This window comes from Scophthalmus maximus, chromosome 18 (assembly GCF_022379125.1).
Source record: "Scophthalmus maximus strain ysfricsl-2021 chromosome 18, ASM2237912v1, whole genome shotgun sequence".
In the NCBI taxonomy this organism is placed as follows: domain Eukaryota; kingdom Metazoa; phylum Chordata; class Actinopteri; order Pleuronectiformes; family Scophthalmidae; genus Scophthalmus; species Scophthalmus maximus.
In genome coordinates, this window is record NC_061532.1 from 3,386,023 (window position 1) to 3,397,509 (window position 11,487).

Sequence of the window (11,487 nt, forward strand, 5' to 3'; positions counted from 1 at the left end):
CATGCGGGGCATTACTCGCACAGGTCTGCGCCTTTCCAAACTAGGTCCACAGAATTCAGTTTGCCACGTGTGGACTGTGGTTGAGCTCTGGACACACGTCAAGGATATATAGAGCCGCGATGTGGAGGAAAATCCACTTTTTTTTTTTGTAATTTTGCAACAAAAAAAAAAGTCATGTTTTCACTTCGTTATTAATGATTGACGATTGGAGAGCAAACACGTAAATTGTATCCATTTTAAATAAAATCTACAACAAAGTTAAGTGTGGACTCTGAGTATGAGTCCAAGACATGTTTTGGGGGGGTCAAAGATCACTGTGACTTCACCTAATGTTTTTGCTCATAACTTAATTCTTTCTCTTTTTCCCACAAATGCTTTAAGGATTAAGCAATAACATTTGATATCCAAAATTGCTGAGGTCAACTTCACTTTGAATCATCGTGATGTGCTGCATAGCTCAGGACCAGGAGAGGAGAGAGTGACTGTATTCAACATGTGTTCAGATGCCGAATGTGTTTCCCAACTTGACACTACGGCGATCGTGCAGATGCTGACGGGTTCAAGGCGTGTGTGAAACGTCATGATGCAAACACTGGGCGCCTGTCTTAATGCACAGTGAAAACAGTGCCGGCTGCCACATTTTATTGTGTCTTTTGCACGTTTCCGCAAACACTCTGGAAACATATATTCCAGACTCCACCATGAATTTGACAGATTTAACTGCAGGTGTTGGGGTCACATAATGTAGGTCCGTATGGACAAGGGTCTAGTGATGTCCACATAGTTCCTAGTAAAGGGCATTTTATTGTTTCAGCGTCCAATGATATTATATGGTTTGGTGTGAAATCCTGCTGAAACAATCAGTCCACTAATAAATGATTCAGCCAACAGAAAGATTATTACAAATTTTGATAATTGGTTAGACCAGAACCTTATTTGGTTCATCCAGGCACAGTGACAAAGAACAAAAGACAGTGAAGTGCTGTTTGATCTGTGGATATCTATCTATCTATCTATCTTTTCCTTTCATTAGCACTAAAGTGAACAGATGTGGTGGAAGCACAGGGTTTTTTTTTTTTCCGAAATGGAATCATTGATGGAGTGGATGCTGATTCGGGACGACCGAGACCGCGGATGTCTGAGGCAGAAGTAGTTATCATCAGAGCTCAATATTGAGGACAGGTTCAGCGTTTGGCAGCCCAAGACAGCCTGCCTGCCTCCGGTGTCTGTGGTCGTCTTTGGCCCTGTCTGAATAACGTCATCATCCCCCCTTCGAGACGGCCTTGCAGCGTCTCACCGCCTCGGCCGGCCGTAGATTAGGTGGCCTTGAGTGGTGCCTGGGAGGGCTCATCTTGAGAGTTCTCAGGAGGACACGACAGTTTCCATGAGGGCGATGTTGTTTTACACTCTCATCGTGGTATATGTTGAAATGTCACATATGAAGTTTACTGTATTTCAGGTTTGCAGTGCTCGTCACACAAGGCCACATTCGAAGGCGTCACCGTTGCCTTTGGGGAAACACTGATGCTCATACAAAACACACACACACACACACACAGTCTGTACCCACTTACTTAAAGCGCGTGTCCAGTTTAGCACTTCAACAACTCTTCCGTGCACCAGAGAGGTCGAGGACGTATTTCTGTCGTTTCCAGTCCTCACGGCAGTGTGTCGTCATCACACACACTCGGCCCCGTTGACAAAAACCCAGTGCAGCGCAGACAATGGCGGCGTGTGTGTCCCCCCTCTGCCAGCAGGCGGCGCTAAACATCCAGTCTCGGTCACTGAACACGCGGTGGCCTGCCAGGTTGTGTGTTTTTCCCAGACAAAGAACCGCACACATCTTCAGCGTGTCAATGGCCGGTGTCAGTGTGAAGCCGTGTCATGTCATTCCACAGGGCCCGGCCCAACGTGCCACATTGATTGTATGAACGGCCGCCTGTTTTTCGACTGAAATGATTCATCTCATATAGAAATAGGTCGAGTTACATAAGCGGCCTTTTGACGGTGGCGGACCACCGAATCTGACCCGGTCGTGTGTTCACAGTGAGAACGCAGGCACAAAGGTGAGACGGTTTCACGTTGCAGATCGAAGTTATCTGCTGACAAAGGCTTGTTTTTCTTTCTCCCCCCCCCTTTTTTTTTTTTTTCTCACTGACGGCATTTGAAGTGGCAGCTAAATGGGGAACAATGAGTCATTTCATTGTGGAGAAATGATGTAATCTTCCTTCTCCAGCCAGGTATTGTGTGAGTGTGTGTGCGTGTGCGCATCTGTGTGTGTGTGTGTGTGTGTGTGTAATCCTGCATGCCCTCGCTGAACTGGTGGAAATAAGGAAGACGAGTGCGGTTGCCAGCTTTGTCCTCAGCTCTTTTGTTCTCAGGGGGGCATGTAATGTTGGGCCCGCTGAAGGCTGGTAGGAAGACCAGGGTGACGAACTGTGTGTGTGTGTGTGTGTGTGTGTGTGTGAGAGAAACCAGGGAAGGAAGGAGGCTACCATCTGGCTTGTGTGGGGCGGTGTGAGTTTGTGTATTTAAGCTTTTGTCTTTCACAAGGACAGATCAAACCTCACATGTCACGTCTGACTGCTTCGGACTTGCTTCGTATCAGGCCTGCGTGTTGACTCGCGCTGGGTTATCCTTTGTGTATTCAGTGCTACTTCCGCGTGCGTTTCCTGTGCTTCTGTCATAATTCAAATGCAAAAAGCTGTTGTCCGTATAAAATGTAGTCTAAAGTAAATTTTGAATTATATCACGAGAATGATGATGAATAAGAGTAAAGAAAAGGCAAACATGAGTAAACATCTGACAAATAATTATTGAGGAACGCGTATAGATAATAGCCTACTGGGTTATATGGAGACATTTTTGCTGCTTCTTTAATTGCCTCTTTGTAGTTTTAGGGCTGATTGATCCTTTAATATAAATGTTTTTATCGTAAATGTTGAGGAACTGAATCTGTATGAGATTGCAATGAGGAAATGTCTCGTCGAAGAACAGCTTAGCTAAGATTGTGAGCCTGACAAAGAAATTGTCGGACTCCTGACTGGTTCAGTCCCAGACCAGGACCCAGCCAGGACCAAAACCTTGTCCAGTGTCCAGGACTTCCGGGGACCTGCTCCCGCCGTCGGCGTGTGTGGAGCGGTGCTGGGTAATCCTTGGAATGTTTCAGTGGCAGTGTGAGAACTGTGCTCAAATATGAAATGTTGTCGTATCACACAAACAGCCAAAGAACCGCAGTCCGACACCGGCCAATGAAGTCAAATTCGGAACGCTGTGATCAAAATGTGAGTAGATCTCGGAACAAAGAATTCGGGATTCGGAGCATTTTTTTCCGTCTTGGAGGCACCTCGGCATCGCCGGAGCCTTGACGACCTTCACCCTGGCAATGGCTCTCACCATCACGCTTTACTCCCTTTTCAGATCTTTAGAGAAAAGGCGAGCGCAACGTCGCGTCCTGCTTCAAGTGTACTAATGCGAGGCGGCGGTGTCATCTCTTCACTCTTTGCAACACAAAGTTGATGTTGGACTTGAAAAACCTGTGTGTGTGTGTGTGTGTGTGTGTGTGCATGTGTGTGCTTTAGATTTTATCTATGGCATGGTAGCCATGGAAACTGGATGACATAAATAGGCTAGCAGTGGCAGAGAGAGAGAGAGAGAAAGAGAGATGTTGCCGTTTTCAATAATGGACAGAATTTGGGTCATAATATCTTGCATGTTGGTCTATAAATTGCGCTCTGTGCCAGTTAGGATCCCATTAATCTGCAGGAATCCCCTGGTTGGTCTTTAAAGTGGCTGCAGGCCATTATTCAACAACTCCACAAGGTCTCCTCTGCACGGTTAAAGATGTGAGAGGAGCACAAGTCCTTACGTTCCAGCATCAGATTTTTTTTTTTGTGGTTGTTTACGCCACGACTTGCAATATGTAATTACACACTGCTTTTGAGCTACGGTAACTGTGTAAGAACGCTAATTGGGATTCTGAATTAATTTGTTATGTCGAACAGAACTCCACTCCGTCATTCCCCATTCATAATTTCACTGCGGGTCTATTCACAGGGGCACTAATGAGGGTGAAGGGGAGGGAGAGTGAGAGCAGCTGCTCCTTATTCTGATGCAATATTGGACGCAAACGTTTGAACATATTCATATTTTGATAGTTTACTAATTGTGGGTGGGTTTTTTGGGGGTGTTTTTTTACGTGGACCGATGTATCCGCAGTTTGCTTATGTGCGGCCGTTTGTATGAGTCATGTCACGAGGGGCAGAGCTGTGATTTGATGGGGACAGGTGGGGGCGAGGAAAGCTCAGCGCTCTCGGCGCAGCCTGCTGGAACACAGCGCGTTCGACTCAGTGATGGAATTTCCTCTCCACACACTGTGGAGGGTGACAAGGGGCCACCGCCCGCCCTGCTGCCAGGTCACAGAAACCAGCTCTCCCAGCGGAAGGGCCTCGTGTTTTTTTTTACCACCCTAAGATCGCGGTCTGGAACACATGGTGCAAGAAGTGTGCTCTCTCTGTGTGAAACAAGCGCACACGTGTTGTGCACCTGCCCGTGTAGGTGCACATTAAGCTCTCAATAATGCTCCTTTAAAGGAGACATATTGTGCTCATATTCAGGTTATATAGATGGTAACCTGGAGTGGAATCCCTTCAGAAGGAAAGAAACTTCGAGGTACAGTGTGTGGGATCTAGTGACATCTAGCGGTGAGGTTGCAGATTGCAACAAAGTGAATATCTCTCCCCTCCCCCTCCCCCTTCCCCAAGCCTGTAGGAGGTCTTGTGGTGCTGTGTGTGTGGCACTGTGTGGGACGCTCTCTCCATGGCTAGTATTGTGTCTGTCTGTTCTGGGCTGTCGTAGAAACATGGTGGTGAAACATGGTGAACGTCACGGGAGGAGACCCCTCCCAATTCAGATACCAAGGGCTCATTCTAAACTAATGAAAACACAACGATTCTTTACGAATATTAGATTAAATTTGTGCTGATGGATCTCCCTCAAACCATGGCAGATGAACGTTTTCTCATTGAAAGGGTTCAAGCCACGCCCTGGAATACTCTTAAATGGAAAGAGAGAAACCCCAAAGCCCTCTCGGTAGCTCCTAGTTTGTGTGTAAGCAAGTGAAGAAGAAGCTGAAGTGACAGTTGAAGAAATGGTGCTGAAAAAAAGGAGTTGAAGAGCCAGTTGAAGTACGAGCACTGGAAGCAGATGAGGTGAAAGTGCTGAATGAAGTGTTATCTGAAGTGATCTGATAAGAAAAATAAAAGACAGTCAGTTGGAGCAGAAGCACTGAAATGAGCATAAAGGGTCCGTGTGAACGTAATTTTTTCGTAATCGCCACATAGACAAAAATTTGCATTAACATCCGTTCGCTTACCAGAAGAAAACGTTGTAGCCATCAAACCTCCTTCCTTCACTTGCCAATGTTGACTTTGGTGTCGCTTCTATTACCACCACTTCTTTCCTTTGACAGTAAGTAAGCCTGCAAACCAGTGAGCTGTTAGTTAGTTACCACTTCGCCAGCGGCTTTAAGTGAAACAGAACAAAGGAGTTGAAGTACTTGAATCCGTGAGCTCTCACCAAGAAAAACAGCAATTCTTCCTGGTGTCGACAGGATAGTTATTGAAATGCTACAGCTCAAATATGTGATTCAATGTATTCAAACGACGTAGGCAACACTACCAGTTTACGCTTTAACCAGCAGCACTGCAGCGCACATGATGCGGTCAAAAGGTTCAAGTGCACATTTAACCAACTAGCCGTTCGAAACTGCGTCCCAGGAGGCCGAGCGTGTCGTCCGCTTACCGGATGGTTGGCGGTTGGATCCCCGCTTCCTCCAATCGGCGTACCGCAGTGTCCTTGGGCAAGACACTTAAGCCTAAAATTGTGCCTCATTTGGCAGTTTGTGAATGATGGTTGAAGCACTTGCATGAATGTGTTTGTGAATGTGATGGGCTGTAGATATGACTAGAAATGTGCTACATAAATACAGTCCATTTACCATAAACTCCTAAAAAAAAAAAGCCCAAAACAAACATTAAAATGAATGTTTTTATATAGATATTTTTATATGGAAGTTTAAATAAAGGTGCCTGGTATGATTTGTGGCTCAAACTATGCCCAGGTGAATGAAAGAAATGCAAAGTTGAGGATGTGTGTAGCCTTTGATGAACCTTATGCTCATAGAAATCTATGATACAAACATTACGGGAGACACAAACTGATAGAGCAGTTCGATTAGACCGTAAGGGCGTGCGTTGCTGAGTCAACCTTTGTGACTGGAGGAATGTTGTCCCGCTCGCGGCAGAACACATTGTGCCGCTGCCTCGTGGACAGCACTGCACCGGCACGACCAAGAGGTGAGGCCTTCTTTGAGCAACGGAGGGTTCAACAGATTCCCACATGTCTGAGATTGAGTGAGTGGGAAGTGGGTTTTTTTTTTTAAAAAGCAAATTCTCTCACAGCTTCTGCCGCCCTTCGTCTCCACAGGCACAAAAATGAGACCTTTTCGTACACAATGTGTGTCAAAACACGTGCTATACGGGGCGGAAAGTCTTCACAGTATTGACCCTAAAATATACATTTAGTTTCCCTGCTGCCGCCGACGGATTAACGCTCTTCAGACCGCAGTATCTTTGTCGGCAGAAGGCTACACTGACTGTGGGCGGCATGCTAAGGAGTTCAAACTGACAACAAGCCAGCTTCTATATGTGTCGACGCAAAGCTGGTCGTCGACAAGACAAGGTCCGTGAGAAGAAAGGAAAAAAGGTCAAGTGTCAACATAGCACTCTGTGTACCGGTTGACTTGTCGGTGTAAATGCGACCTCCAGTCTGAGGCCTTCATGCTGAATGTGGATTTATTGCACCGTTCAGATTTGGGTGTTTTGCGCGCGCGCGCGTGTGTGTGTGTGTATGTATGTGGACCTTGCCAGGACAAGTAGTCCTCATGATAAACGAGCCTGGTCCTGAAGACGCAATGCGTAATTTCTGGTCAGGTTCAGGTTAGATATTAATTGCTTAGGGTAAAGGTAAGCGGTTAGGTTTGGGTTAGGCTATCCACATTAAATGGAAGTCAATGCATTGTACTTACAAGGATAGTGATGCAAACGTGGGTGTGTGTGTGTGTGGGTGTGTGTGTGTGTATGCATGCATGCATGCGTGTGTGTGCGTGCATGTGTGCATGTGTGTGCGTGTGTGAGGCCGAGCTAGAGAGCGCTGGCGAGTGAGTTTGAAGTGGGACAGTACGACAGCCTGTTATTATTGCCCATGTGACTGACAGTGTGTGTGGGCGAGGAGGTAATTGCTGAAGTATGCCTGTGGTGACGAGGGCCTTCAGGGGAGCGGATGTTCAGCAGACTGAGAGAGGCACACAGAGGGCTGCAGCAAGCCCAGAACTGATGACTCATCTCGCACGCCCCATTGACTCCTGTTTGTTTACTCCACTCGTCTGCAGCCTGAGCCCAGAGCGCTGACAGACAGGGAACTGTCACCCAGCGATCGTGGGGTTTGTCTTAAAGGCTTTCAACTCTTTGGACTTCAGGACAAAGCAGCTTAGTTTGATCCAGGTTCCACTTCCCATGTGAACAGCCCGCAGAACGGACGTACTGTGAGCATGCACTCACCGTGCACTTCCTTAGAAAACCCCCTCCTGTCGGCCGGCAGCTCCTCCATTCGCTCTCTGACATGGCCTCGGTTCTTCATTGCACGCATTCCGCGAGATGTTGGGGACTTGCCTTTGGAGACTTTCTCAAACTCTCCCTTTGAGATTCCGCTCCATAAATCATCTCCGCAGACTTGTCAGCTGCACATTCCTGCCACCAATCCCATCCCGAAGGTTCTGCTGGATTCACATCCGGCGACAGGAGAGGACCCTGAAGTTCACTGACCTCACGGTCATGTCCGTGAAACCAGTCGGAGACGACGTCTGCACTGTGACACGGAGCATCATCCTGCCGGCGGTAGCCTGTTAGGTGATGGTAAACTGTGGCCATGAAGGGACGTACATGGTCGTGGTCAACATGGTCAGCAACAAAAACTCCGATAGGCGGTAACATGCAAACTATGTCAGATCAGCGCGACGAGAAAACATTTCCCACACCATCACACCACAACCAATCAGTCTGACCATTCTCCACTGACCTCTCTTCATCAACAGGGTGTTTCTTTGGACAGAACAGCTGCTGCTCGCTGGATGTGTTTGGTTTTTCGGCTCCATTCTGAGTAACAACTCCAGAGACTGTTGTGTGGGGAAAATCTCAGGAGATCAGCAGGTTCAGAAATACCGAAACCAGCAGTCAGTGAGATCACATTTTTCCCCCCAATCTGATATTGAATGTGAACACTAACTGAAGCTCCTTACATGTATCCATATCTATTTCACATTACGCCTTATTTATTGAACTGATTCATATTCAATTCAATATATATCTATATCTATATATAGATATAAATATATATATATACACATTTTGGGCTAAATGTATATAAAATGAGTTTTAAAAATTCCATTGGATGGCGTGGTGCAGCTACAGAATACATTAGTATTAATAGCTGGAACGAGCTGATATGATGTTGTGTGTAACAGTGTGAAAAAAAAATGATGTCTTAATTCAAGCAAAGTTCATGGAAAGATTCCATTCAGTTCTTAAGGGCCTAAAAAGTCATTTCATTGGTCCATTCCTTTCTCCAACCCAATGCCATTGAGGTGAATGGGTATTCGTTGGTGGTGCACACAGCACTGATAATTGTAAACACATCAACAGCAGCGTGTCCATCCGGCGACAGTGTCCCACACACAGGGCGCTTGATGCTAGGGTCCCCTGTCCCATTTGATGGTGTACGGACAGAAGGTGTCATTATGTTCTACAGATACTTACAATTTTGAAATTGCTGCTTGTGGGCTATCGCCTTGCGGTTTTAAAAAGTATAATATGAACCAATATTTCCCCTGCTTTCAAACTATCAGGCCCCTGGAGAGCCTCAAGATTTCACGGGTTAGAGTTCCATCTGACCGAGCTCAGGAGCAATTGAGGAATGGGCAATTCTGTTGTGGATAGAAGTGAGGACGTGTCAGGTCATAATGATCGCAATACACACCTCTAGTGTGTTATATATATATATATATATATATATATATATATATATATATATATATATATATATATTTTTTGTGTATGTAAAAGCACCTCTCCCTGACAGAAAAACTCTGCTCCAAACAGACGAAGTTGGCCAGCCGGCCAATCAGAGCAGGCTGGGCGTCATTGGGAGGGAGGGGCCTTAAAGAGCCAAGTGTTTCAGACAGAGGCTAAAAAAAGAGCCTGATGTGTTTACTGAACATAAAAGCATGTCAACCTTTTCGAGTAATTCAATTAATTAAAATGAATGACCGAATCGAATATGAGCATATTATGTCTCCAAAGCACACTGGTTAAGGTTCGTGGAAGATTGTGGTTCAGTTCAAAGAAGTCTAATCTCTATTTTAAGCCAGAAGTCAATCTTTCCTTTGTTTAGGTGCCTAAACAAAACATGAAAAACTATATTAATAAGGCTGTAGTTGGCTATTTCAGTGCAATATTGGATATTCTAGTGGAAAACAAATAGTGAACATTTGATTGATGTATTCTATATCCTGATAACACAACATTTCTGCAACTAGATAAATGCGCAAATGAACAAGATGTTCTCATTTTATTGATAGGAAATGTACTTTCATCCCAATCACGTGTTCAACAATATGTATTTGCTGTTGCAAATTAGTTTCATGTAAAAACAATTTCCTCAGGACAGAGCTGCACTGTGGACGGTGACTTCATTAGGGTCACGTGTACAATCCAGTGCAACTGTTTCACAATTGTCTATTTGTAAGATATCTGTAATGTTCAGTTTTCAGTTATTGAATCGCATGTTTTACAATTGAGGTTTGTGGGTAATGGTGTCGTACCCATGTATGGGAAGGTAATGTAAAAAATATTCTCTTCTGATAATAATTTAGTCTAGAACAATACCACTTTTAACAGTGAACTATTAATATAATCCAATGCATACATTTACGACAATGACTATGAAAATGTTTTAATGGTGTAAATGTAGAATTAATGACAGAACTTTTGTATTGAATATATAATAATACGGTGACTACAGTATTTAAATCCATTACACATGATGTGAGTTATTTTGACAACCGGGGAAAAATATGAATATATATAACGAGTGCGAGCTTCACAATATTTGAAAACATACAGTGAAAACATAAGTTAATTTCACTGACATGGATGCAAATACAAATAAATTGTTAAATATAATTTCCTTTAATTTAATTGTTGTTAGACAAACAATGGAAATACATTTATTTTTATATATATATATGTTATTTGGAGAATGCCAAAAATGTACTGGATGCTATTTAGTTTGCATCTTACATTTGCAGTTGCATCATGCATTTTAATCCTTTACCATATTCAGCAGGAGGATTATGCTGCAGATTCCGTGACAGATCCAGGACTGTGTTAAACGCCATTGAGGACGTGATTTCACCAGCACGTTAGCTACTTAAGAGACAACGTGAAACGTATGTGAAAGTAAAAGTAGCAAGAGTGAATCGGGGTTGAAGAGTTTAAATGCCAAACCGGCTGTTTGTTTGTTGACACAGTAATAACGTGCGGGTGCGAGGCGGTGAGACGTGCTTTAGCCCACTCGTGTGGGTTTTCTGTCATTTCATGACAATGTCTGCCTTTATATGTTTTCCTCGAGGAATGAGGGGCTGTCCTGAAGACAAGCTGGGCCTGATAGGTCGGTCTGTGGCATCCTCCTGCTGTGAATGGCGGTTAAATCGGTCCCCGAGGCACCGACAGTAATTGATATAATCAAAGGCATTTGGCGTTGGGTCACATGTCTGCTCGCTCGCTGACAACTGTGCTGCATTTACGTCTGTGTGCCTCTGTCTGGACTTGCCGCTCCCTTCTTCCTTTTGGCTGGCGGTGCTATCTGGGTGACCGCAAAGCCCGATGCATCACTTGGATATGAGTCATCCCATCTCTCGAAATGATGACTCTTTGACCGACATGTCTCTTGCTCTAAGCGAGTTTTTTTTTTTTTGTTCTTCATGCTTTTGCAATTTGCTTTGAACACTTCTCCTACGAGTCATCGCCTTGAGCAGATGCAGGATTATACATGTGCCTGTTTTGTGCACCAATGCACATATGAACAGCGCTGGATGCAAACTGTTAAATGTGCTGCCGTTACTGGATGCGGAAAAAGCCTCATGAAATCCCCAAAATATTGAATTAAGGGAAAAAAAATAAAAATTGAATTCACGACACACAATATGTCGCGGACGGCTGCCATGGGCGCTTTAATAATAAGATGTTTTTTGTGCAGAGAGCTTCCTGAAGCGACTGGATACATTATGCGTGTGTGTGTGTGTTTGTGGTTCAAATGAAAAGAAAAAACTGCTGTTACACAGATCATGTTTCATCTAATCCCTCCTAAATA